Below are 24,465 nucleotides of genomic sequence, written 5' to 3' on the forward strand. Positions count from 1 at the left end.
GGGCTTCTGGGCTCCGGTCCCTGGAGTCCGCGCGTCGCGGCAGCGCGGGAGTGCCCGGCCCGGGGGCTGCCGGCTGGCGAGTCCCTGCGGGCTTCTTCCTCCAGGTCGGCGGCAGGGACTACACGACCGGCCCGGGCTTGACCGCTGCGGGGACCGCCTCTGGCCCTTACCCCCGGGCGCGGACGGCCTCGGACGGCGCTTCCTCCCGGGTCACCCGGCGGGCGGCTCCTCCGCGGCCCCGGCCAGCGCCCGGCCTCCCGGCGGCGCGGGGACCCGACGAGCCCAGGGACGCCTCCCAGAGTTTAGAAGGACGAACCCAGGCTCCCTAGGACGCCCAGGCCCAGCGCTGAGGGCGAGGACTGCAGCCTGGAGACGCCGCTGCACCGCCCGCCAGCCTCCCCGCGGACTGAGGGCCGCGCGGTCCTCGGGACCGACCCCAGCTGAGGGGCGCCTGTCCGTCCTCGGGACCGACCCCACCTGAGGGGCGCCTGTCCGTCCTCGGGACCGACCCCAGCTGAGGGACGCCTGTCCGTCCTCGGCACCGACCCCAGCTGAGGGGCGCCTGTCCGTCCTCATGCACCGACCCCAGCTGAGGGGCGCCTGTCCGTCCTCGGGACCGACCCCAGCTGAGGGGCGCCTGTCCGTCCTCGGGACCGACCCCAGCTGAGGGGCGCCTGTCCGTCCTCAGGCACCGACCCCAGCTGAGGGACGCCTCTCCGTCCTCGGGACCGACCCCAGCTGAGGGACGCCTCTCCGTCCTCGGGACCGACCCCACCTGAGGGGCGCCTGTCAGTCCTCGGCACCGACCCCAGCTGAGGGACGCCTGTCAGTCCTCAGGCACCGACCCCAGCTGAGGGGCGCCTGTCCGTCCTCGGGACCGACCCCAGCTGAGGGGCGCCTGTCCGTCCTCGGGACCGACCCCAGCTGAGGGGCGCCTGTCCGTCCTCGGGACCGACCCCAGCTGAGGGACGCCTGTCCGTCCTTGGGCTATCAACCCCCAGGTCTGAGGGACGCCTGTCCTTCCTTGGGCTATCAACCCCCAGGTCTGAGGGACGCCTCTCCGTCCTCGGGCCATCGACCTGCTAGGATTGAGGGACCCCTTTCCGTCCTCGGGCCATCGAACCCCAGGACTGAAGGACACCTGTCCCTCTCAGGCCATTGATTCCCCAGAACTGAGGGACACCTGTCTGTTTTCTGGCCCATCCCCCCGCCCAACACTGAGGGATACCTGTCTGTTCTCTGGCCCATCGGCCCCCCCAACACTGAGGGATATCTGTCCGTCCTCTGGCCCATCAACTCCCCCAGGACTGAGGGACACCTGTGTGTCCTCTGGCCCATCCGGGACTCCTGTCTGTCCTCTGGCCCATCGACCCCGCCAACACTGAGGGACACCTGTTTGTCCTCTGGCCCATTGATCCCGCCAACACTGAAGGATACCTGTCTGTCCTCTGTCCCATCCACTCCCCAACCCTGAGGGACACCTGTCCATCTTCTGGCCCATCGACCGCCCCCAACACTGAGGGACACCTGTCTATCCTCTGGCCCATCAACCCCCCCAACACTGAGGGACACCTGTCCATCCTCTGGCCCATCTGCCCCCAATACTGAGGGACACCTGTCTGTCCTCTGGTCCATCGACCCCCCCCCAACACTGAGGGACACCTGTCTGTCCTCTGGCCCATTGACCCTCCCAACACTGAGGGACACCAGTCTGGCCTCAGGCCCATCGACCCCTCAAACACTGAGGGACACTTGCCTGTCCTCTGGCCCATCGACCCCCTACAACACTGAGGGACACCAGCCTGTCCTCAGGCCCATCGACTCCGCAAACACTGAGGGATACCTGTCTGTCCTCTGGCCCATCGACCCCTTCCAACACTGAGGGACACCTGTCTGTCCTCTGGCCCATTGACCCCCTCACTCCCCCACCAGGGCTTAGGGACACCAGCTCTTCCTCTGGCCCATCGCCACCCCACCCCAGGACTGAGGGACACCAGCTCTGTCCTCTGGCTCATCGAACCCCCCAACACTGAGGGACACTAGTCTGGCCTCTGGTCCATCACCACCCCACCCCAGGTCTTGAGGGACACCAGTCTGTCCCCTGACCCATTGGCACCCCCCCCAGGACTGAGGGACACTAGCTTGTCCTCTGGCCCATCGACCCTCCCCCAGGGCTGAGGGACACCAGTCTGTCCTCTGGCTCATTGACTCCCCTCTCCCAGGACTGAGGCACGCCAGCTTGTCCTCTGGCCCATCGACCCTCCCCCAGGGCTGAGGGACACCAGTCTGTCCTCTGGCCCATTGGCCCTCCCCCCAGGACTGAGGGACACCAGCCTGTCCTTTGGCCCATCAGCCCTACCCCCCCAGGACTGAGGGATACCAGCTTGTCCTCTGGCCCATTGACACCCCCCAGGACCGAGGGACACCAGTCTGTCCTCTGGCTCATCGACTCTCCCCCACCCCGCCCCAGGACTGAGGGACACCAGTCTGTCCTTTGGCTCATCGACTCCCCCCACCCCCTGCCAGAACTGAGGCACGCCAGCTTGTCGTCTGGCCCATTGACCCTCTGCCAGGGCTGAGGGACACCAGTCTGTTCTCTGGCCTGGCTGGCCGCTGCCCCTCCAGGACTGGCCTCCTGGTGGCGCCCCACAATTGCAGCAGCCACCGTAGGTGTGCTTCGCCATCCAGGAGAGTGCTGGTTATTATATTTTTACAGGTGAGAACATTTAAAATAGGCAGTTTTGTCAGAAGCATTAGATTTTCCAGTTAACTGTAAAGGTCGAAAAGTGACCTGTGTTGTGCTCGGCCCCATGTACTGCTCGAGGGTCCCTCTGCGCGTTGTTCCCCAGCACACGTGCTTCTTACTCTTCTCTCCAGGCGCTGACTCCTCTGCTCCTGGGGACCGCCTCCCTCAGCCTGGAAATACACCCAGTGAGCCTATCTAGTGCATAAATGTGAGCGCCCCCCCCCCCCCCATCCCGCCGCTGCATACCTGCCCTGCAGACTAGGTGGGGCCCCTTCAGGCAGATCCCCCGCGGGCTGCTTCTGGCAGCAGGTGAGGACACACGCGGGGCTATTGTGCACGCTTCTGCGCTCACGCTCACACTCATACATGCGCTCATGCTCCCACGTGTGTTCACACTCAGGTACTCATTCTCTCCCACGTGCTCACGCTCACGTGTTCACACGTATTCACACGCACTTACATATATGCATGCTTGTCCCCCGGCCACTGTCTGGACCCTCCTTCCTTCCCAGGGTTGTGTTTTTGTTGTTTTTTTAAGATTTATTTATTCATGAGAGACACAGAGAAAGAGAGAGAGGCAGAGACACAGGCAGAGGGAGAAGCAGGCTCCATGCAGGGAACCTGACACAGGACTCGATCCTGGGTCTCCAGGATCACGCCCTGGACTGAAGGCGGCGCTAAACTGCTGAGCCACCCAGGCTGCCCTAGGGTTGTGTTTCTAGCTGCATGTTTTGCATGGTCTGTGTGAAAGGAAGACAGATGTGCTTGGGCAGGAAAATCTATTTGAAAAGGAAACTGATAAGGTCATTGCCAGCTGTTGGAGGGAAACCCAAGGCTGGACCATGTTAAACACCCAAACTATCTCATTCTTTAAAATTTTATTTATTTGAGAGAAAGAGAGAGAGATTGAGAGAGAGAGAGGCAGAGACACAGGCAGAGGGAGAAGCAGGCTCCATGCAGGGAGCCTGACGTGGGACTCAATAACGGGTCTCCAGGATCACACCCTGGGCTGAAGGCGGTGCTAAACCACTGAGCCAACCGGGTGGCCCTAACTTGTCCCATTTGCACCGAGATTGGTTTCCTAATAAGCCAGGTCCTGAAATTTTATTCCGGAGTCCTTCAGAACTCCACTTTCATAAACTAGGACTTGATTGCCACCAGCTAGTTCTTGGCTCTCCCATTGCACATGGTGTCAGCAGGTGTTGGGACCCCTGCATGAGCTCACCTGACTCGGTGGGGCTTCCAGAGTCCAGCCCCCCAGGGGGAGGGTTTCATCTCTGTTTTCAAGTATGCCCTGCTCCCCCACCCCTCCCCCAATGTGGGAATGGTGTGTCCAGTCCCCCAGCTGCTCAGGCCTGACACCCAGTTCCCGCCCCCCCCGCCCCCCCCGCCCCATCAGCTCACCCTCCCTCACCGCCCAGATCCAGTCAGTGGCCATTCTTGCTAATTCCAGACTGCACAGCTGGTCCCCCTCCTTGTTTTGCCCACAGAGCCCACAGCAGGGGAGTGGTCACTTACCAGTGCCAGCTGACCCCCTGCTGAAGCTCTTTGGTGCTTCCTCATGCTTCTACAGTTTAAGCCCTTGCACATGGTAGGTGTTCAGTGATGTTTGTTGAATGAATGTGTAGGAGGTGAGGTGCCTACCACAGCTCCACTGCTCTCTCCCTCACCCTCTGCTGTGTGTGCTCCCTGAGCTATGGCTCCTCCTTGGAAAACTTGCTCTCCCCAGCCCCCCACTTATCTTTCCTGACTAATAATACCTGCTTCAGACCTCAAATCAGCTTAAATTGCCTGTCCTTGACGGGAGGGGGCATCACCAGACTTCTCCTGACCAATCAATTGCCCACAAGTTCACTTTCCTCATTATAGCTTTATTTAGTGTTCTGCTTTTCCTTCAGGATGTGGGGCACTGTGACTCTTTTCTCTCTTGGAGCATCACTCCTTCATTTGCTCGCTTGTTCATTCTAGGTGTTTGCTAAACCCCTGTTGTGTGCTAAGCTCCTCTTGTATGCCAGGGACTGGGCTAGACCTGGGCTTACAACAGTGGTGCACTCAAGGGAGTCATCAGGCCTGCCTTTGTCATGCTTTTAGTCTAAGGTGGTAGAGTGGTGGTTAGGGTGGGGGTGAGGGGGGTGGGTGCTGGTATAATAATCAAACAAGGAATTGTAAATCTTCAGCAGTGAGGGAAGTTACAGGGGAGAAGCCACATCAAGGGACAGCTCATGGGGGTGGGGGTGTGAGATAAGGCTCCTGGTAGGAAGTGGCAGTGGAAATTACTCAGGGTCACCTCTTCCCTCCAGGACCAAGTCCCATTCAAGCGCAGCAGGAGGAAGCAGGCAGGAGCCCACACCTGGGCCAGGGCTGCACCTGCCCCAGGGCTGCCACTTCTGGTGAGGCAGGAAGCCCCAAGCTGGTGGAGGAGCCGTTCTTCGCTTCTCGGGCTCCTGGCACTGGGATGCCATGAATCCTGCATGCTAGAACCAAAGCCCGTGCCTCTGTGTGGGTTCCTGACGTGTACTTCATTTCCCTCTTCAAGACTGATTGTGCCCTGCCTTCCAGGTGGGGACACAATGAGGGCCGTCCTAATGGCAGGTGTGCTCCTTGTTTGTGGTCAGTCCCCCACAGGGATCCTCAGCTCCTGGAAGGCAAGACCTGCATCTTGCTCATGACCACGGCCCCAGAGCCGGGCTCAGTGGCCGGGACATGCTGCTAGGTGCTCAGCAAATATTTGTTGAAAGGATGAATGGTGGTAAGAATGCATATGAGGAAGTTGTGGATTGAAGATTGGGAGGAAACTCTGTATTCTCGCCTGTAACACAAGCTCACCATCCAAACACTGCTATGTCCACAGTTCAATATTTGCCCTCCACAAACACTGCGGGGCTGGCGAAAAAGTTAGAGAGAATTTTCAATTGATTAAGTCAGTGGATTCGTTCACTTGGGTCATCCTGGCCTGGAGCACACCTCCTTAGTACCAGCAGATGGTGGCCTGTATGACGAACGATTGTCTCTCTTATGCTGACCTTTTATATATAAAAAAGCAGATATAGTAATTTTTTAAGTGAGGGAAAACCACAAGCCAAAAAGCTCACAGAAGAATATGAAGCAGCAGGAGCTCTCTCATGGCTGTTGGAATGCAACATGCCATGGCCACTTTGGAAGACAGGTTGGTGGTTTCTTACAGAACTGAACATCTTCATACCCTGTCATCCAGCACGCATGCTCCTTGGTATCCACTCAAAGGATGAAAGTGTGAAACTTATATCCACACAAAAGCCTGCACAAGCATGTTGGATAGCATCCTTACTTGTAATTGCTAAAACTTAAAAACAGCTAAGAAGTCCTTTAGAAAAGGTTAGTGGGTTAACAAAACGGTCCATCCAGACTATGGAGTATTATTCAGCACTAAGAAGAAATGAGCCGTCAAGCCATGGAAAGACATGGAGGAACCAATTGCATCACACTAACGACAAGAAGCCAATCAGAAATCTGTACATGCTGTATGATTCCAGCTATGTGACATTCTGGAAAAGGCAAAACTAGACGGGTGAGGCAGGCGGATGAGCTGATGATAGGGTCATTCAGGCAATGAAGTGACTCTAGGAGTAATTACTATTTTCATCCAAACCCAAAGAATGTCCAACACCAAGAGTGAACCCCACTGTAAACTGTGGGCTCTGGGGGATGATGACGTGTCAACATATGTTCACCAATGATAACATGTGTCCCACTCTGGGGGGGGGGGGGTTGTTGCTAGTGGGGGAGGCTGAGTGATGGTGGGAGGGACAGGGGAAATATGAGAAATCTCAGTATCTTCTCAGTTTGGCCATGAACCTAAACCGCTCTGAAAAACAAGTCTAGTTATAAAAGGAATGTGATATGTTTAAGCATTGATTAAAAAAATAAAAGCTCCCAGCCTGGTTTTCATTTTATGAGTTGGACAAGCATAGCTCCATGGTTGGACATATGTCTACTGTGGAAAAGATCTCAACTCCTCACCTAATGCCACATAGGTTCCTGGGGTCCTGTAAGGCATCTTCGGGATGCAGTTGAAGGAGGCCATGCAAGCTCTGAGCTTCAGAGGGCACATGAGAGGCGTGCAGAGCTCCTGCTGTGGCTGCTGGGAAGTGCCATGGTGTTCCAAAGGGCCGCCAGTGTGGAGCAGGAAGTGGTCATGTAGAGGTAGGTTGGGCAAGAAAAGCTTTCTGGAGGAGGCAGTGCTGGCATTGGCTTTTAGTGTGCAGAATGTGTGTGCATACACAGCTGGAGGAAGATGCGGAGAGGGGCCACAGGCACGTACCTGTGCAGGGATGGGTGGGTGGGGACGGTCTTCACGAAGCTTCCCTGGTGGCTAAACACGGATGGGATTTTTGTAGCTCATTTGCAGGCTAATCAAACAGTTTGTGGCATTAAAATGTTTGAGAACAATTGGCCGTGTTCTGCTTCAAATCTCCTACACCCTGCTGGGAAGAGTGTGCAAGCGTGGGTGATTACACATGTGCATGCTTCAGTAAGTTCCTGGTCAGCAGAAGGTCATTGTCCAGGGCCAGCTTCTCATCTGGCACCTCAGAGACAGGGGACCTGGTGCCCTCCATGCTCACAGCTGTGGTCACCTAGAGATACCACCACGAGGGGTCCTTACTTGGGATTTCTTGACACTGTTTTTCACATCCACTTGGCTTTCAATTCTTGCCTTCTGTCTGTTCTGCAATTAGGTGTGTGTCCTAAAAATCTAATAGCACTTCTGTTTTTATTGATAGCAACTCAAAGTCATTTTGGGAAGTAGTCAGGATGCAAATGTGCATGACGGAAAATCCTTATAATGCTTCCACATTCCACCAGTGTTGGAGCAGTGCAGATCAGCCCCCATCAGCCGGGAACTGTCTTCTGACACCTCCTCAGCACGTTTTAAGTGCTACCATTGGATATTCATTTTATTCACCAAACATTTACGGAGCTTTCTGTGTGTGCCTCAGCATCTTTAGAAGCATCGCAGACCATATCACACGGCTGGGACCCTGACCACAGGCAGGTGTGGTTCCCACCAGGGAGGGAGGAGCTTGCAGTTTTCACTCCCTTTGGGGTACAAATGAGCTGCAGTCAGCACGGAGCATTCAGACCACGAACCCTGACATTGCCTTGGCCTGGAAGCTCCCTAGCTGCTAGCTGCACAGTGTGTGTGTGGGGGGACCACAGTTACAATGTCCTTTGAATAAAAAGCCTGGAATTTGCAGAGCCTGGAAAAGGCTAAATTTCCAGCTAGATGAAGAAAATGCCATTTTATGAGAACCTTTGGGCAGGCGGGAAGAAAAACACAAAGATGAAAAGCCCTATTTTGGGAGCTCCCTTGCCCTCAAGCAAGCAGGGTGGTGGTGGTGGAAATCAGCTTATGATCATATTAACCGCCAAGCGAGGTTCGGGCTGCGGAGCTGAATGTGTAAATTAGGCGCTCACAGCAGGTTTATTTCTGCCTCCCACTCACAAATGCTTCCGTGTCCCATCGCCCTTTTGGCTCATTTGCCTAAGCATCAGTGACACGTTAGGGACAGCCGCCAAAGAAATGAAATTTGTCCACAAATACGATGATCATTAACTGGTGGTTGTTTTTCCCTCCGTAGGCAACGTAATGGTATGCGGCTGTGCAAGAATAAGTTCTGTTGGAACGGTCTGTGTTTCAGGCACCAGAACCCAAGCATTGGTAGGACCCTGCCACCACCCACGTCGGGGAAGCCATGCAGGAGAAGGCACTGCGGTGGTCCTGCCCGTTCTCACTGATGTCACATTCTGGCAGGACATAGAGCAATAGGACCAAGAATGACCGACCCCGAGTCTAGGTCTATTTATGGCTGTGGCCTTGGAGAGCTGAATTTCATCAGATTCCAAATCAGATGAGTTTCCTCTGGGCTGTAGAGATGCTATCAGGTGCCTGCATCTTCCCCGGGTGTCAGTATGGGTGATGAAGGCCCTCGGAGGGACAGCCAGGGCAGCCAGAGGGCAAGCAGGCAAGAGCCAGCTCAGGAAGGCAGAAGTGCCTGCCCCTGGAGGCCCAGACAATACATGAATCCCTTCTTTCCTGTGGTCTTTCACCCACTTGAAAGACATGCCACGAATATGCAGTTTTGCTTGCAGTGATGTAGGACCAGAGAGATTTTGCATCAGCAGTATTTGTTGGGAAACATGGCAAAGTCAGGGGGAGCCCCGTATTTCTCCTTATCATGTGGATGGTAGCCGGCTCAGGGAACAAAGAAAGGTATCTGATCGAGGAAGTGGTTAATTCACAAAACCATAACTGATGTGAGTCTGTAAGTCAAGCTGAGAAGGTGGCTCTGAGTAAACTGGAGTCCCAAGGGACACGGGAAGGGCCTCCCCACGTGGGTCAGCGAGGGTTCCCCTTGCTCCGTGGACACGGGGGACAGCATGGCACATCAGCCTGCCCTCACTCCGGCTGGCTCCTCTGCATGAAGGAATCCCCGCTATCCTTGAAGGGCATCTGTCTCCTCGCATCCCCGCGGCTGGCATCCCTGTCTTGCTGCTTGCTAAGAATCCAGAACAGATTCAGGTCAGTGCATTTCGAGGCAGCTAAACGCTGGATAAATGGCATTGTACGTAAATTTCAGTGGCACAGCCAGGGTTACCCGCGGCCTTGCTCGCAGCAGCTAACAGGTGTGAGCTAATGTCACGGATGTAACCTTGCTTCTCCGGTGGTGCCGCTGCCAAGGCTGGATTCCTCCCCGCTCTGTCCCGGCTGCTTCATGGAACGGTTTCAGCTTGTGCCACTCCAGCCGTCTTTTTGAAGTCTGGGCAGAAAGTGGAAGGCAGGGCCTGCTTTGTTATCTGGTCTCCACACTCGTCTCTTTTGGTTCCTGGGTTTTTGGCTCACAGACGAGGGGCGGCTAACAAGGTTTGTGTCTCGTTGAGGGTTTTATGACTGAACCATCTGGAATTTTTGGACATTTTCAAACTAGCACAATTGGCATGAATTTAGAGGTGAAAAGGTGGGGATAATCTTTTCTCTTGGATTTGTTGGTCCTAGGATATAGAACGTCAATATCCAGAAGACACATTCGTACCAGATGAGGAATTGGGAGAATGATATTCTTTCTTTCTCTCTCTCTCTGACTCTTGTTCTGTCTCAGATACATGGCATGAATTTAGCCCAGTTTCAAAGTTATTTATTCATGAGAGACACAGAGAGAGAGGCAGAGACATAGGCAGAGAAGCAGGCTCCCTGACGTGAACTTGATGCGGGACTCGATCCCAGGACCCCGGGATCATGCCCTGAGCTGAAGACAGACGCTCAACCACTGAGCCACCCAGGCATCCCTCAACTTCACAGGTAAAGGACGCAGTCCACATGAGACCTCCCTTCAGCTGCAAGCTTGGAGTCCCCATGACCACCCTCTGGTTAGCTAATTCTCTAGAAGGGGTCATGGAACTCTCCGAGGGCTCTTACGGGGAATGGACACAAAGTTGAGATCAGCCAAAGGAAGAGACACATGAACAGATCCTGAAAAGTGCCCAAAGTGAGTTTCGCTGGCCCTCCCCACTGGGTCAGCATTGATGCACACGCAGGGGATCGCCAACCAGAGAGCTCCCCCAAGCCTCCCTGCCCCACATGCTCATTAGATAGCTCTGCCTCACGGAGGGATGACTGAGGATCCATCAATTGATTATTGACTAGTGGGTTGCGTGCATCGTTGGTCTCAGTCTCCAGGTGATGGGTACCTAAATCACAGGGCTGGTCTTTGAGGCATGGCCGGCCCTACCCTAGAAGTATCATGTGCATCTTGTCGTTGGATTACTTGGGATGACCCATGGCCCCAGGAAGGCAGGCCCTCCTGCCAGGTGGGACATCTTAGAGGTCCCCCAGAGGTGGGAGACAGATTAAATTATTTGCCCCCTCCCCATGGAGAAGATGAAATACAGTGTCCTGGTGGGTCTGTAACTCCCTCTCCCTCTTTCATAGGCTGGTTGGAACTTTCTTATCTCTTTTCTTGTGATTTCTGCTGAATTCCCTGGAACTAATGCCCATTGTATGCACCTGATTACAAAGGGAAAGGTTTTATAGAACATTTCTCCTCTCAGGAAAATGAGAGGCACCCTGCCTTTTTCTTGGTGAGAGAGAAATGTTCTTTTGAATAATTTTTTAATTTACTAAAATTTTTTGATTCCATTGCTGCAAGGATGCAATCTTCCAGTGGAGAGGCACACAGATAACGATGTTTTAATATTTGCGCTGCTTGGAAGTGAGGCCGGCGAAAGCCCAGGGGCCGCCAAACTGCAGTGATTTGTTAAACAGCTCCCGCCAACTTGCTGAGATGATGAAACACGGGTCTCTGGGCTGGCAGAAACACATTCTTCCCCCTCCCCAGGACCACCAGGACCCAAGCCAGGCTCCTCTGCACCCCCGACCCACAGTACCCCTGGCCACTAGCGTGCCCCGGAGGCCAGCCTTCCCCGTCATCCACAAATTAATTATCTGTACCTCCAATGGGATGATGTTCTTGCCGTTCATTTACTACCTGGAGTTTAAAAAGTCATGTGTTTTAAGGTCAGTAAACCCTCGGTTCTGTGCCTGGCGGCACCTGAGTTACTGGTTACTTAAGGTCACCCACAGGCCATGGTGCTGTGTCCAGATAAGTTTAGCTTCAGTGTCACCATGGGGCTCTTGCTAGCAATGGCTTTTTAAACTTTGCAGTGTCAGGTACGTCCAACTTTCTGAGATAGTAGAGCTGCTCCTGAGGTCCAGTGGTCCAGGCCCCAATGTTCACTTACCTCTCAAGCCTCCTGGCCTGGGCTGTGCACTGGTGCTGGAAGTACAAGGCAGTTTTCTGGGGAAGTCTTCGGGGGATGGCAGGGCAAACAGGGCACTCAGGCATCAGTAGAGGTATGGTGCCCCAGCTGTGCATACTTGGCCACCCTAACTACTGATTGGCATGAGGGTCTCATCTTTGTAGAGAGTAGGGTACCCACCTGCAAAGGTGGCTAACACAGAAGTGGGGTGTACTGGGATGGAAGCCGGGCCCTTCGCAGCTCCCTGGTAACTGTTGATGGAGTAGCCAAGTCAGGTGACACTGGGGACATTCGGCATCTGAGCCCCCATGCTGATGGGGTGAGCATAGTGATGCTTATGTGCTCTGAGGGCACTTTCATTGTGCCTGACACTGTTCTAAGCTTCTTCTGTGCATGACCTCATTTGATTCTTGAAGCACCCTAGAGATGGGTTCTCTCATTGCATCCATTTACACCTGGGGAGACTGAGGCATGAGGAGGAGAGGAAACATGCCCAAGACCACATAGCAAGGAGGTAGTAGCGTCAGGTTCTGGACTTAGATATCCTGCCCCTGACTGAACTTCGCTACCAGGTGAGCTTGCAGGGGAGAGGTCCTCTCCCCTCCCCCCACCCCAGGAGGGGAAGTGCTGGGTGCCAGTAAGTGCTAAGTGGAGGGTGGCCAGCTGGAGAGCCATCCTGGGCCTGCTCACCCTGTAGTCTGGTGTCTCAGTCCTGACAGCAGGGGGCAGGATGAGACAGGGAACTGCAGCCACGGTAGGGGCTCCAGCTCCTGTGGCCGGCTCCAAGGAGACTCAGGATGAGGGCGGCAGGGGCAGGGCAGGGAAGGTGGCTCCTTCTCTGACGACCTTCAGAATCTATGGGTGGGCCAGGGTCTCATGAGCAGCAGCCCCTTCTGTAGAGAAAGTGCCTCTTTGGCTCCCAACACCCTGTTGGACGAGGGGTGTGAAAGCGTATTCCATATGAATCGGGGAGAAGTGGCAGGTGCTCTCATGCAGGCTCATCACAGAGGAACCCCTGCCCCTGCACAGTGCCTGCTTGCTGGTCCGGAGGCAACGTTGATCTGATGCCACAGTGATGTCTGTACTCTCGTTCTGTGCTTGGGGTCTTGCCTGGTGGTGGGTGGAGTATGCTCACCCTGCCTTCTGCCACCCTCTGCTGCCCCTGAGCTCAGCCCCTCTGCGAGGTCTTCGGGTCACTACAGGGCAGGCCAAGCTAGGCCCCTATGTCCACAGGGCCTCTGCTGCTAGGACCTAGGAGGCATAGCCAGGACTTGGGACCCAGGTCAAGGGTGCAGACTTTCCCTCTCTCCCCACTCCCCACTCCGTGGGCTTCTAGAAGACCTTCCTTTGTGGGGCTTCTGACGAAGCACGATGGAGGGAGAGATGTGCTGGTCCACATCTCTCAGCCACAAAGGAAGATGGGAGGCCCAGAGTGACAGAGGCTGTAACGGAGCCCTGGGGCCACTGGCTGGGCTGCTCCTGGGGGGTGTGCCCTGGGGCAGGGCTGTGTTCTCTCAGCATCACACTCCAGCTGCTGCCTACTCCCCACTTTTCCTTGAAGCTTTCCTTCCCGTACTGTGTCTTGAACCTTGTTCCTGCCTCTGCTTCCCTCCTGGGGCAGATACCCAAGCCCCCAGCCCAGTTGGAGGAGGGATATCAGCAGCCCATGGTCCCAGGGTTTCTAGGGCTCCCTGGAGAGGCCAGCCTTGATTTAACATGGACATTCCACACAGACACTCTGCTTTGGTTGTTCCCAGGCCCCCTCTGCATATGCACTCCAGCACCTTTATGCCAAATCTTAAGTTAACCAGGGCCAAGAGATGGGGCAGGAACTAAGGACCCAGACCAGGGTCAGACCAGCAGGCACGGGGTCACCCAGCATCACTGGCATCTCTGTGTGGGCATAGGCGTCCTCAGAACAGAGCCTTCTGGGGTGCAGTTCTGAGTGGCTGCCGTGTCCTGTGTGGGGACCCAGAAGGGAGCCTGTGAAGCCTAGTGGGTCTGGGATAGTCTGTCTGATGGCAAGTGGAACCAGAATGGAACCGAGACATGGAGGACAGTGTCTGGCCTGCCCTTGGGGCCTGCTGCTGGCTGTGGGGTCAGGGCTGCACACTCTCATGACTCTGCCATTGCTCTGTGTCTGGGTCTCCAGTGACCTGGAGGCCTGGGGAGAGGGGCTCGGGAGCAAGGGGCTGAGTAGTAGAAGTTTGACACAAACTCCCAGGTTTAGACCCCAGGCCCAGGGAAGCGGCACCTGAAAGGAATATGGCCAGGTGGTGCCCGGGTGCAGCTAGCCCTGCTGGTGTGGACAGAGGTCAAGCATGTGCACTTCTCTGCACTTGGGACATGGCTCAGAAATTCGCTCCCTTGAAGGCAACTCTGAGTTGACAGCTCTCCCTAGGGATGCCCAGGCACTCAGTGTCCAGCTCCTGCTATGGAGGCTTCTGAAAGCCTTGGGAGGACCTGACAAATGACCCTGAGGAAGGAGGACAAGACAGTTGTGTTGAGGACAGTGGACAGGAACCGGGAGGCATTGTCTGGGGCTGCAACAGGACAGGTTTAGGTTAGAATACAGTTTTGAAATATTGATGATGCATTTATTCAACATCCATTTATAGAGTATCGATTTTGTGCCCGATCATGGTGTAGACAATGTTGGGGACACAGCAGTGGACACAAGTGGCCCCGGATGCCTGCCCTGTGAATCCAAGGCTCTAGTGGAGGAGATGGGAATTGACATAGTATGTGTGGTATCTGGGCCCCCTGAGGGTGACGTGGGATGAGCTGGGACAGGTCTGGCATCGGGAATGTGGGGCGGCACTTGAGTGTTATGATGTCAATATGAGGAGCTGGCACGTCAGAAGCCAGCAGCCTGGGTTGGAGTGTGAGGTGGTGGACGAGCCCGTCACAGACACGTGAGGACCACTGAGGCCGCGTCTCCCATGGTGTTCCTGAGCTGTCTGGCCTCTGAAAGTGGTGCTGGTGCCCCGTGACAGCCATTCTTCTGGGGAATAAGGGAGAAATGGGGATATCACCCCCACTACCCTGCCCATCCCACTGCTGGGATGTACAGCCAGGTTCCCGACTGTGGCAAAGACAGACCTGGAGGGGCACCATCTTTTTTTTTTTTAATTTTTATTTATTTATGATAGTCACACACAGAGAGAGAGAGAGAGAGAGGCAGAGGGAGAAGCAGGCTCCATGCACCAGGAGCCCGATGTGGGATTTGATCCCGGGTCTCCAGGATCACGCCCTGGGCGAAAGGCAGGCGCTAAACCACTGCGCCACTCAGGGATCCCTGGAGGGGCACCATCTTAAGACCAGATATGGCTGTCTATTTTATGTGTCAACTTGGCTGGACCATGGTGCCCAGATATGGGGCCAAACATTATTCTGGGTATTTCCATGAGGGTTATTTCTGGATGAGATTGAGATTTACGTCAGTGGAGTTTTAGTGAAGCAGATTGCTCTCTGCGATGTGGTGGGTCTCATCCAAGCAGTTGAAGGCCTGACTAGAGCAGAAGACCGGCATCTCCTGAGCAAGAAGAAATTCTGTGGCGGACAGACTTGGGACTTGAACTATAGCATTGGCTGCAAAGGTTGGGTCTACAGCTTCCTCATCCATTCTGCAGATTTGGGGCTTGCAGCTTCCATAATTGTGTGAGCCAGTTCCTTGAACCAAATTTCTCTCCACGTGTATGCACATCGTTTTGTTTTTGTTTCTCTGGAGAGCCCTCACTCATACACGCCAGGGCAGGATGCAGCTGGGGTTCTCTAAGACAGAAGAAATGGTCCCCGAGAAGCAGCATCCAGCAAGGGCTGAAGAGCATCCTTCTGGACTAGGGAGCTTTGCAGGGTCACGTCGAATCTACTGTAGCAAGGCCGTGGTAGCTCACCATCAGTCCCCAAGAAAGCCTGTCCTTTAACGCACAACACGCAGCACCCATGCCCTCTCCCCATACAGCCCCCAAGGTGATTGTGGCTGGTGCCCTAGCCCCTGTTCATCCCAGCTGCTTCCCCTTCGCTTGACTGACACCACCCATGACTCATGAGTACCTCCAGTCTCCAGAAAGGGAAAAGAAAAGGGAATCCAACCATCATCATTCTGAAGAGTCCCTTGGTCCTCTGTCCATGCTGGGCCCTCTACTACACTGCTCCTGACCTCCCCAGCGCAGTCCCCCGAGTCTCATGGAGGACTCCCCCAGCTCCCAAGAATTCAGACTCCCTCATCTCTGTCTCCAGGACGTCTCTTGTCCACTTGCCCGGCCCTTCCTGCCAAGGCCGGGCTCTGCCTCTGGGCAGGCCGGCGGTCAATGTGTGGCCTGCAGGGTGCGGTGCTGCAGAAGCCGTGGTTCTCTGGGGCCCTGGTGGCCAGATGTGGCGGTGCTCAGACACAGTGGCTTTGTCGGCATGGCAGGGTGGCAGAGGCTGTGGCTCAGCCAGCCCTCCACAGGACCCATGTGGGGCACCAGCTGGGGCCAGATGCTGTGCCTTTGGCTTCTGCTACTCGGCTCCCCATCTGCTGCTGCTTCAGGCTGGAGGGGTTTGTTCTTCCCCTCCCACTCCCTCCATACCTTCCTCCCCCAGCCATCCCTCCACATTCTCAGAAGCCATAATCCCCATAAGAAACTCCTTTTCCTAAAATGTGGGCATTGCTTCTGCTTTCTTGACTGGCCCCAATCTGCTCATGGAGTATGCCCTCAGCAGAGATACGGCCTTCTCACATGGAGAGGATGTTTCACTAGGCAGGTCAGCTGGTCTTTCTCTAAACTTGTCCAATCTTGCAGAGGGCTCTGGGCATTGTCTCTGTGTCACCATGAGGCCTGGGTGTCTGGGTGGGTGGTCACTGCCTGTTCCTGACGTTTCCTTACAGGGGAGAGATGTCCCTTCGTGGAAGGCTCCAGGCTTCCTGTCCTTGCTTTGTGTCCTGACTCCACAGGGGAGTGAACCTCCTGTGGGTGAGGGGCGGCTCCTGGTCCACCTTTGCCAGTAGGATGCAGACGAAAGAGGACATGTCACGAGCTGAAGGGCCTGGGTATCCCTCCTTCCTTCCTTTCTGCCCAGATGGGGGGCGGGGAGCAGCTGGCCAGGTCTGCCCTGGGGCAGGGAGGCTGCGTGGCTCGGCCACAGAGCTGTGCCCCAGCCCTTCGTGCAGCAGTGAGATTTTGGTTCTCCGCGCACTGACTCATTTGTCTGATTTCTTCCTCAGTTTGGAACCTGGGTTTGGGTCCCCCCTCAAAGACCTGGGTGACAGGCAAGCTTTAAAAACAGCATTTTTAAGGCACCAAATTGCTCTTTCCCACGTTGGTATTTCCTTCGTGCTAAACAGAAAGCTCGTGTTGGAATCTGGGCTCTGCCACTGACTGGCTGTGTGGCCTGGGGAGAGTTCCAAATCCCTGCGTCCTTGAAGTAAAGTGCAGATAAAAATACTTTCCATTAAAAAAAAAAAACAACTTTCCATTGAAGTTCTCAGAACAGGGGAGATAGTGAATGAGCACATGCTCTGCAAACTGCAAAACACCGTGTACAGATCAACCCACTTCATCAACCCTGATGCGCACTCTCCCCCATGCTGGGTGCATGTGATGGGGGCAGGGCAGCCTGGCGGGGGTCGTCCCCGTAGGCTCTTTTGTGGACGTGGAGGCTTTTCCTTGTGCCACGTGCACAGCTGTAGCCCAGGCCACAAACCACACACGACCACCTGAGGACGGATGGGGTCCCACTTGTGGCTAAAGCCCTTCCTCCGACACCTTGCACACACATTTTCTTTTGATGCATGCACACGAGGGAAAGGTGGTATAAAACATCTCTAAATCAACCCACAAGAGTTTTGGTTTTATGAATTCTAAGATCAATTAAAAGAGAGCAGAAAGCATTGTAGTAAAGTGTGGTCGGCAGTGCTCTCTGGTCTTCTTAGTCGTCCGTGATACATGCTGTGTGCGTGTGGATCTGATGACATACGTGATTTATATCTGTCAGATTTGGGCAGATCTGAGGGAAGAGCTTTACTCTGCAACTAAATTGCTGTGTGAACTTGACCTTGCTGCTCAGTGCCTTTTCTGAGAGTGGGGGAAGTGTGGGTTACGACTCTGGGTTTCAGGTGATATGGAGACGCCACAACAGATCACCCAACTGCAGACCCCAGGCCTGGCTGCAGACCCTGGTCCTGCTCACCTCTGTGAGTCACCTGGCCCTCGGCCCAGCATTCCGAAAGGGGCCCTCTCCAGGCTTTCTTTATGCAGTTGTCTTGTGACGGGCACACAGGAAAATATCAGGGTTATGTCGCACTCCTGGCCCGGGAGTGGGAGTTGGTACTTAACCTCCTTTTGAGGGATAAGCACATGCGGAAGTAGCTCGTAGGGGGATGAAAACCAGCCTCCAGATTCACTTCACTGACATTCATACAGCAGATTTCCTACGAAACTCTTGAACTAATTCCAGGTAGAGTTCTCATCCAAAAACACCCACTGCAAACAGCCAGGATGTTGGAGTGATGTCAGATTGTGACACACGGTTGAGACCTAGAGTCCTCCTGAAGGGATGCTAATAGGACCGGGGACTTATTCCAGGATCCCTGCCCCAGGGACTTGCCAAAGAGGAGGCAGAGGGACACAGTAGCATGGTGCCCCTGAGATCCTAGTCCTTCTGGCAAGACACCCCTGGTTGTCTCCCTCCTGCCTCTGGACCCCCATCAGGCGACTCACCAGCTACAAAGGGCTTGCCCTCTCCAGTGCTATTTGTGGCTTCGCGGCTCACGCAGGGCTTTTACTTGGTTCAGAGGAAGCCTTTGTGTGCCAGGAAGGCCAGCGTGGAGGCCAGCTCCTCCCAGCCCACAGACATCAGCTGCGTGTGCAGGGACAATCTCTTTCCTTTTCCAAATAGGGCTTGAAAGTCATCTGTGTCGAGACACCTCCCTTTCTCAGTGGTGGCAGCGGATGGCTATGCTCTGTCCTGCTCTAGGATATGATGCTCTGTGAATGGGCAGGGATGGGGAGTGGGGGGCTAGACTTACTGTCAGTCCCCCATGTTCTCTACCACTTTACCTTGTGATCAAGGCAAATGTTTTTTTGGCTGGCTGGGACACCAGGAAACAGGGATAAGTCACCTCTGGGGACTGTGAACCTGCTTCAATGCCAGGGATGTTTCGATCGGCAGACAGAACTATTGGAGGAAGATCCAAATGCAAGCTGCCTTCCACGCACTAAAATGGACTGCTGCCAGCTCCGTGGCCCAAGGGAGCCCGAGAGAAAGAGACAAGGACTCCTGCTTGTCCACCCCCCGTGGTACTTCTGGCCATTCAGGAATGACTCCCCCATCCCCTCTCTTTCCTGGGATTGCTCTGGAATATACCCAGCCTGCTGCCTGGGGCTGTCGTGGCTCCTGGGCCCTCACCCCTTGAAAGCAGGTGGGTGGGTGAACTCTGGTCTGCAGGTGACAGGTACCTGCGTTCCTAGCCCATCTGCCCCCTTCCCGGGTGCTGGCCAGCTGGCACTTCTTCTTGCCCCTGTTTGCAGGTTTGGGGGTGACAGTGGGCAGTAATGTTTCATGGGCCTTGGGGATGGCCACCAACCCTGGCCTCCACTTTAGGGAGAGTGATAGCCAGATTGTGACAGATCTGCCTGGATCAGGTGTCCACAATGTAAAATTGAGGCCTCTGGAAGAGAGGCGATGAGTGGGGATGTGGCCCCGGGGCCTTGCTGGGCTGACAGAGACTGTCCTCTGGGGCACTGGTTCACTGGGTGTATATAATTGCCTGACTCTGAAATGAACACTGGCACTGTGCATTTGTTTCCACATGTCCATCGTACATCAGCTGACAGTGGTCCCCAGCACCAGTCAGGACTTCTTTTTGCTTTTTTCACATGTACATGGGGTTTGTGGTAACTGGGACACCCATGTCTCTTAGTAAGGGATGTGCCTAGGATGTGGTGGTCATCCACGCAGGCTGGCTGCAATCTTACTGTCTTTCCCATGGAGCAAAATGCATTTTCTCTTCAGTGAGAACAAGGAATGTCTGTGGGTTAATGTCCACCTTTCCTGAAGACTTTACATGCTTCTACCAGACTCAGCCACCCCCCCCCCGCCCCGCCTCCAGCTCGGGCTAGGGTATTATGTGGACAGATTTTTTTACCTGTCCACCACCTACCTGCCCCGGGGGGAAGTTCCATGAGTGCAGGGATCAAGCCTGCTTTTCTTATCACCGAATGCTCAGTGCCCAGCATAGTGCCAGACACAAGGGACTCTTTAGAAATATCTGTGGAATGATTTGAGGATAATGATGATGGTGTTGGAGAGGATGGTAATTTTAATAATAACTATAGTAGTTAACTTTTAAAACCTTTTCATTGTATGGGTGCCTGTGTGGCTCAGTCCGTTAAGCATCCAATTTGATTCTCACTTAGGGTCGTGAGATTGAGCCCTGAGTCGGGCTCTGCGCTGGGCATGGAGCCTGTGTGAGATTCTTTCTCCTCCTCCCTTTGCCCCCCTTGCCCACCCCCCCCCCCCCCCGCTCCTGCCAAAAACCCTTTTCATTGTAAAATAAGGCACACATGCAGAAAACTGTAGTTAGCTTAATGGGGTATTAAGGCAAACAGCCCTGATGCCCCTGCCCATGTCAACTAATGGAACTTGTTTTACTCTTACCCATTATTTAAACCTGATACATCTTCATGTCTCTTTTAACTGACTGAGAAGGTTCCCATCCCTTTCTTAACCTTACACCTTGTCTGTGAAGGATCCGGGTCACTGGGCCGTGGAGGTGCCCACACTCTAGTTTGCTGATTGCATCCTCGTGGTGTGGTTTGTCATGTTCCTTCCTCCTCAGGACTTCCTGGTGAGTGGCAGCTAAAACCGGAGGCTCAGTCAGACTCCAGTGTGGTCCCTATAGCGAGGTGCTGAGTTCTTTCATCCAGAGGCACGTGGTTTGATGTTAGCAACTGTAAGGGGCTGCCCCCACACATTCCCCCTATGGTTTCTTAGGCCGCCCGCCCATCACTGTAGGCTTGGAGAATGACAGGTATCTCTCCCCTGCTGTCAGCCTCCAGGAGAAGAACAGGTGATGGGAGATAAAGTCCCTGCATGGGAAGAACAGGGTCTGCTGATCAGAGAGGGCTCTTGGCCAGCAGGCAGCCTCACCTGTCTTGTTCTTGTTCCTTGTCTCCTGAGCAAACCCTGTGTGCACCTGCCCATGTCTGCCCGCAGAGGTTCTGCTGGGTCCTCAAAGCCTGCAGTCCCAAGCCACCTTCACTCCTGCATTCCCCAGTCTTGCTCTGACTTTTGCCAATGGCCATCACCATGGCCAGAACTGGCCAGTCCCTGCAAGTCCCTACGCTTCCTGGCCCCTCAGGGAATCAGTCTCCCAATTATGTCTGTTTGCCTCCTCATTAGCCCTGGGACCTGCTTCCTCTCCTACAGCCCCCCACCCTGGGTGGTCCTTAGCACCACTCATGGATCCCAGAATCACAGTGAGATATGAACACATCTGTCTCCAAGTAGATGGCAAACACCTTTCCTAGCTGGGACCATCTGGACCAGCATGTACCCAGTCACCTTCTCCTTCAGGAAGCCCTCCCTGCCTGCAGGTGGGATCCTGCCCTGTATCCCCGCCTCTAAGAGCTCACTACAGCACAGTAATATTCCTCCACCCACACCTCGGGCTTCCAGAGAGCAGGGGCCCTGGATGCTTACCCCAGGGCTCAGAATGTGGGATGCATGAAATGAAATGTTCAGGGAGCTCAGTTCTCTGAGGGGGCGCTAGGCTTGGGAGGGAGGTGGAGGCCTCCTAGGTTATTATCCTAGACAGTGAGTCACAGAGTCCCTTGTGTGACTTGGCTGGCCTGAATCCTCACTCCACAGAGAGCCCAGTTGCCTACCTTCAGCCATAATTACTTCTTGCTCAGACACAGGGTCTACACCAACCCCACACCGTGCTGAGAGGGTGCAGGCCTGGGGATGTGCCCATTCTGACGGCCCAGGGATTCAGTATTGTCTTAGAATTGAAGCACCTGCTGGAGGCCCAGGGCTAGGAAGCAGCAGGAGGTGGGTTTGAGGCCGAGCATCCGCAGAACTGGGGTGGCTGGTGTGAACCAACTGGTTAGTTGGAAGAGAGAAACTCATTGTTTCCATTTCCTATTGCTGTTGTAACTGATGAGGCACATTTAGTGGCTTAAAGCCACTCCCATTTGTTTTTTTTGTGGCCTGGGGGTCAGAAGTCTAAAATATGTCATCAGGGCTGTGCCCCTTCTGGATGTTCTAGGGCAGAATCTGTTTCTTTGCTTTTCCCCATATTCCTTGGCTTGTGGATCCTTCCCCTATTTGCGAAACATCTCCTCTCTGTGACACCCCCACTCCACCCCCTTCCTGGGACCTTGTGATGACAGTGGATCCGCTCACATAACCCAGGATAATCCCCACCTCAGTGTTCTTAATTTACTCACATTGGCAAAGTCCCCTTTGCTGCGTACAGTGACCCATTTACAGGTTCTGGCGGCTAGGATGGGGGCACCCGTGGGGGCCATCATTCAGCCAGCCGTGGCCTCTGTGGGCTCTGCTTAAGCAGCGACCCAGCTCCCTGGTGTTGGGAGAGGATAGGGAGCAGGAAGGGAACACCTGAGCAGACAAGGGACTTGCTTAGACTAAAGGCCAGCCTACCCCCTGGACTGGGCGAGGCCTCTGCAAACACAGTGCATTATGCAGCATTGTTTGTGGAGGGAGATTACCATTGCCTCAGGCTGGAAGCTCCTGCCCCCAACACCTGACAGTGACAGAAGGGGCTGTGTGACAGAAGGCTCATTAAAAATGAAAACATGCTGATTTCCAGCAAACTTAAATTACTTAAGCTGGTATAAGTGGATAAATATTTCATGCCACAGTTTATTAAGTTCCCACCAACAGTACCTCCCTGGATGCCTCCGAGTGGTCTCAGCAGGGAGATAGGGGGAACCCACTCCCGGGAGCGCTGACATGCCTCAGGCAGGTGACCTTCTGGGTTCTGGAGTCATGCTTGGGTCCAGCTGCGAATCACTGGGGTTCTGGGGCTCTGAAGCGGCTACAGCAAAGTGGGTAATGATCAGACCCAGAGAGAGATAGCAAGCAGAATAACCAGGGAGCGGATGCCTCATGGTTTTGTTTTTCTTGGCAAGGGAAATTGGGACCCGGACAATTTGGGAGCTCAGCTTCTGCCTTCCTCCTCTTGGCAGATGTGCAGAGGCTGGCGGCGCCCCGCGGCTGCTGGCGGCAGTGTGCTGGCGGCCGGGGAGCCCACCTGAGCACTGTTTGTAATGAGTCTGCATCTGCTGGCTGCAGAGTCGCCTGGACACTGGCTCTCCACGCCCCTTCTCTGCTTGACTCCCTCCACCCCCCAAGTCTGCACGTATAAAGAACAATCTCTGTCCTAAGAAACTGTACAAAGGACTTGTCTTCCCCCACAATGGAGCAGAAAATAGACACACCGAGGCAGTTTGAAGGGGGGCACACAACACCCCCAGCCCAGCTGTGGCCTGGCCTAAGCTGCCATGTGTCACATGCTCCACTGCTCCTGCCACTGGGCCATGTGAAGACCCATCTGCAGGAGCTCATGGGCAGGAAAGGGCATAAATCCAGACAGCTGGTTACAGGTACATGGGGTCCCTTCAGGTTTGTATGCTGGAGCCCTAACTGTGTCTCTCAGAATGTGACCCTATGTAGAGAGAGGGTCTTTAAAGAGCTGATTAAGGTTGAATGAGGCCCTGATCCAGTAGGACTGGTGTCCTCATGAATCTGGACATTCATCAAGAGCGCCATGGAAACATGAGGACGGCTGCAGGTCAAGGAGAGAGCCTCATCTTCAGGAGAAGCTGACCTGCCACCACCTTGATCTTAGACTTTAGCCTCCGGTCCTGGGGGTGAATGAATGTCTGTGGTTTAAGCCCCACATCCCCCGGATCTGGTGCTTTGTTACTGCCGCCCCAGAAACATAAACAGCCCATATTTATTCCTCTTGGGAGTCGAGGTGGGTAGAGGGAGTCCCTCATTGGGTCCTCCTGGGAGGGGAGGTGGGTGGAGAAGGAACTTTCTTGGCTCCTCCCTGGGACAAAGTGGGTGGAGGGGGCCCTCATTGGTGGCAGTGACTGGAGCAGGGGAAGAGCTCATCTGTATTTAAAAAGCACCTTTTGGGTTGAGAAGCCAAGTCTAGGGGAGCTGTTTCCAAAAGCCACTGAGAGTTTTCTATGTAGTCACCACTGGAGGAAGTGCTTTGTTAGCTCATCCAGCGCTCAGACAAGCAGGCACTGCCATTTCCCCCACAGGATGGACACAGGAAGGTGGACACTTGTCCAAGGTCACATAGCAGGCAAGTGGCAGAGCTGGGATTTGAACGTAGGATGTCCAGCTCCAGGGGCTGTGCTCCTGCAGGGAAGAGTGGGGAATGTCAAGGACATTGGTTACCTCAGGAGATAGAGGCGACTTGGCAGCCAAGTGGTGCAATGGTCCCCAGGCTCTGCAGCCCCTGATTCACCTGGAGAGTGGTCTGGTGTGGTACAGTGGGCAACATGGTGCCCAATTGGCATACTCCTGCCCTGAAGGTGAGGTCACATGGGGGCCTCCACCCACAGACCCCAGTTCCTTCCCTGCAAGAACTAGATGCCCAGTTACTGCCTCAGTCTGAAAGCCCTGTCTTTTCCAGACCATGTTGTTCCATTCTGCTTGAGGTCCCTCTAGCTATTGCCCTCTGCCCACAGTATTGCTGTATGGGTGGCCTCTGGAGGAGCCCACCTGGGACCCAATGGCCCCCACTCTACCCCTTTGACTTCAATCACAAAAAACAAATCCCTCCAACTCAGTCACTGGGGAGTCCATTCTCCACAAATATGTCCCAGTCTGCATAGCCTGGGCTCACTGAACAGAGGGCATTGGCCTGCTGATGGAGCAGGAAACATGCCTCTGCTCAG

General features: G+C 54.6%; 1 long non-coding RNA gene across 1 annotated transcript; it reads left to right on the forward strand.

The window, feature by feature from the left end:
* The first annotated feature begins 6,541 nt into the window (after positions 1-6,541).
* Positions 6,542-17,016, forward strand: LOC112646946 (uncharacterized). The gene is made up of 3 exons (XR_003128013.3): positions 6,542-6,928; positions 7,507-7,778; positions 8,365-17,016. It is a non-coding gene; the product is annotated as an uncharacterized LOC112646946 (long non-coding RNA).
* Positions 17,017-24,465: the final 7,449 nt, after the last annotated feature.

This window comes from Canis lupus, chromosome 5, assembly GCF_003254725.2.
Source record: "Canis lupus dingo isolate Sandy chromosome 5, ASM325472v2, whole genome shotgun sequence".
Classification (NCBI taxonomy): domain Eukaryota; kingdom Metazoa; phylum Chordata; class Mammalia; order Carnivora; family Canidae; genus Canis; species Canis lupus.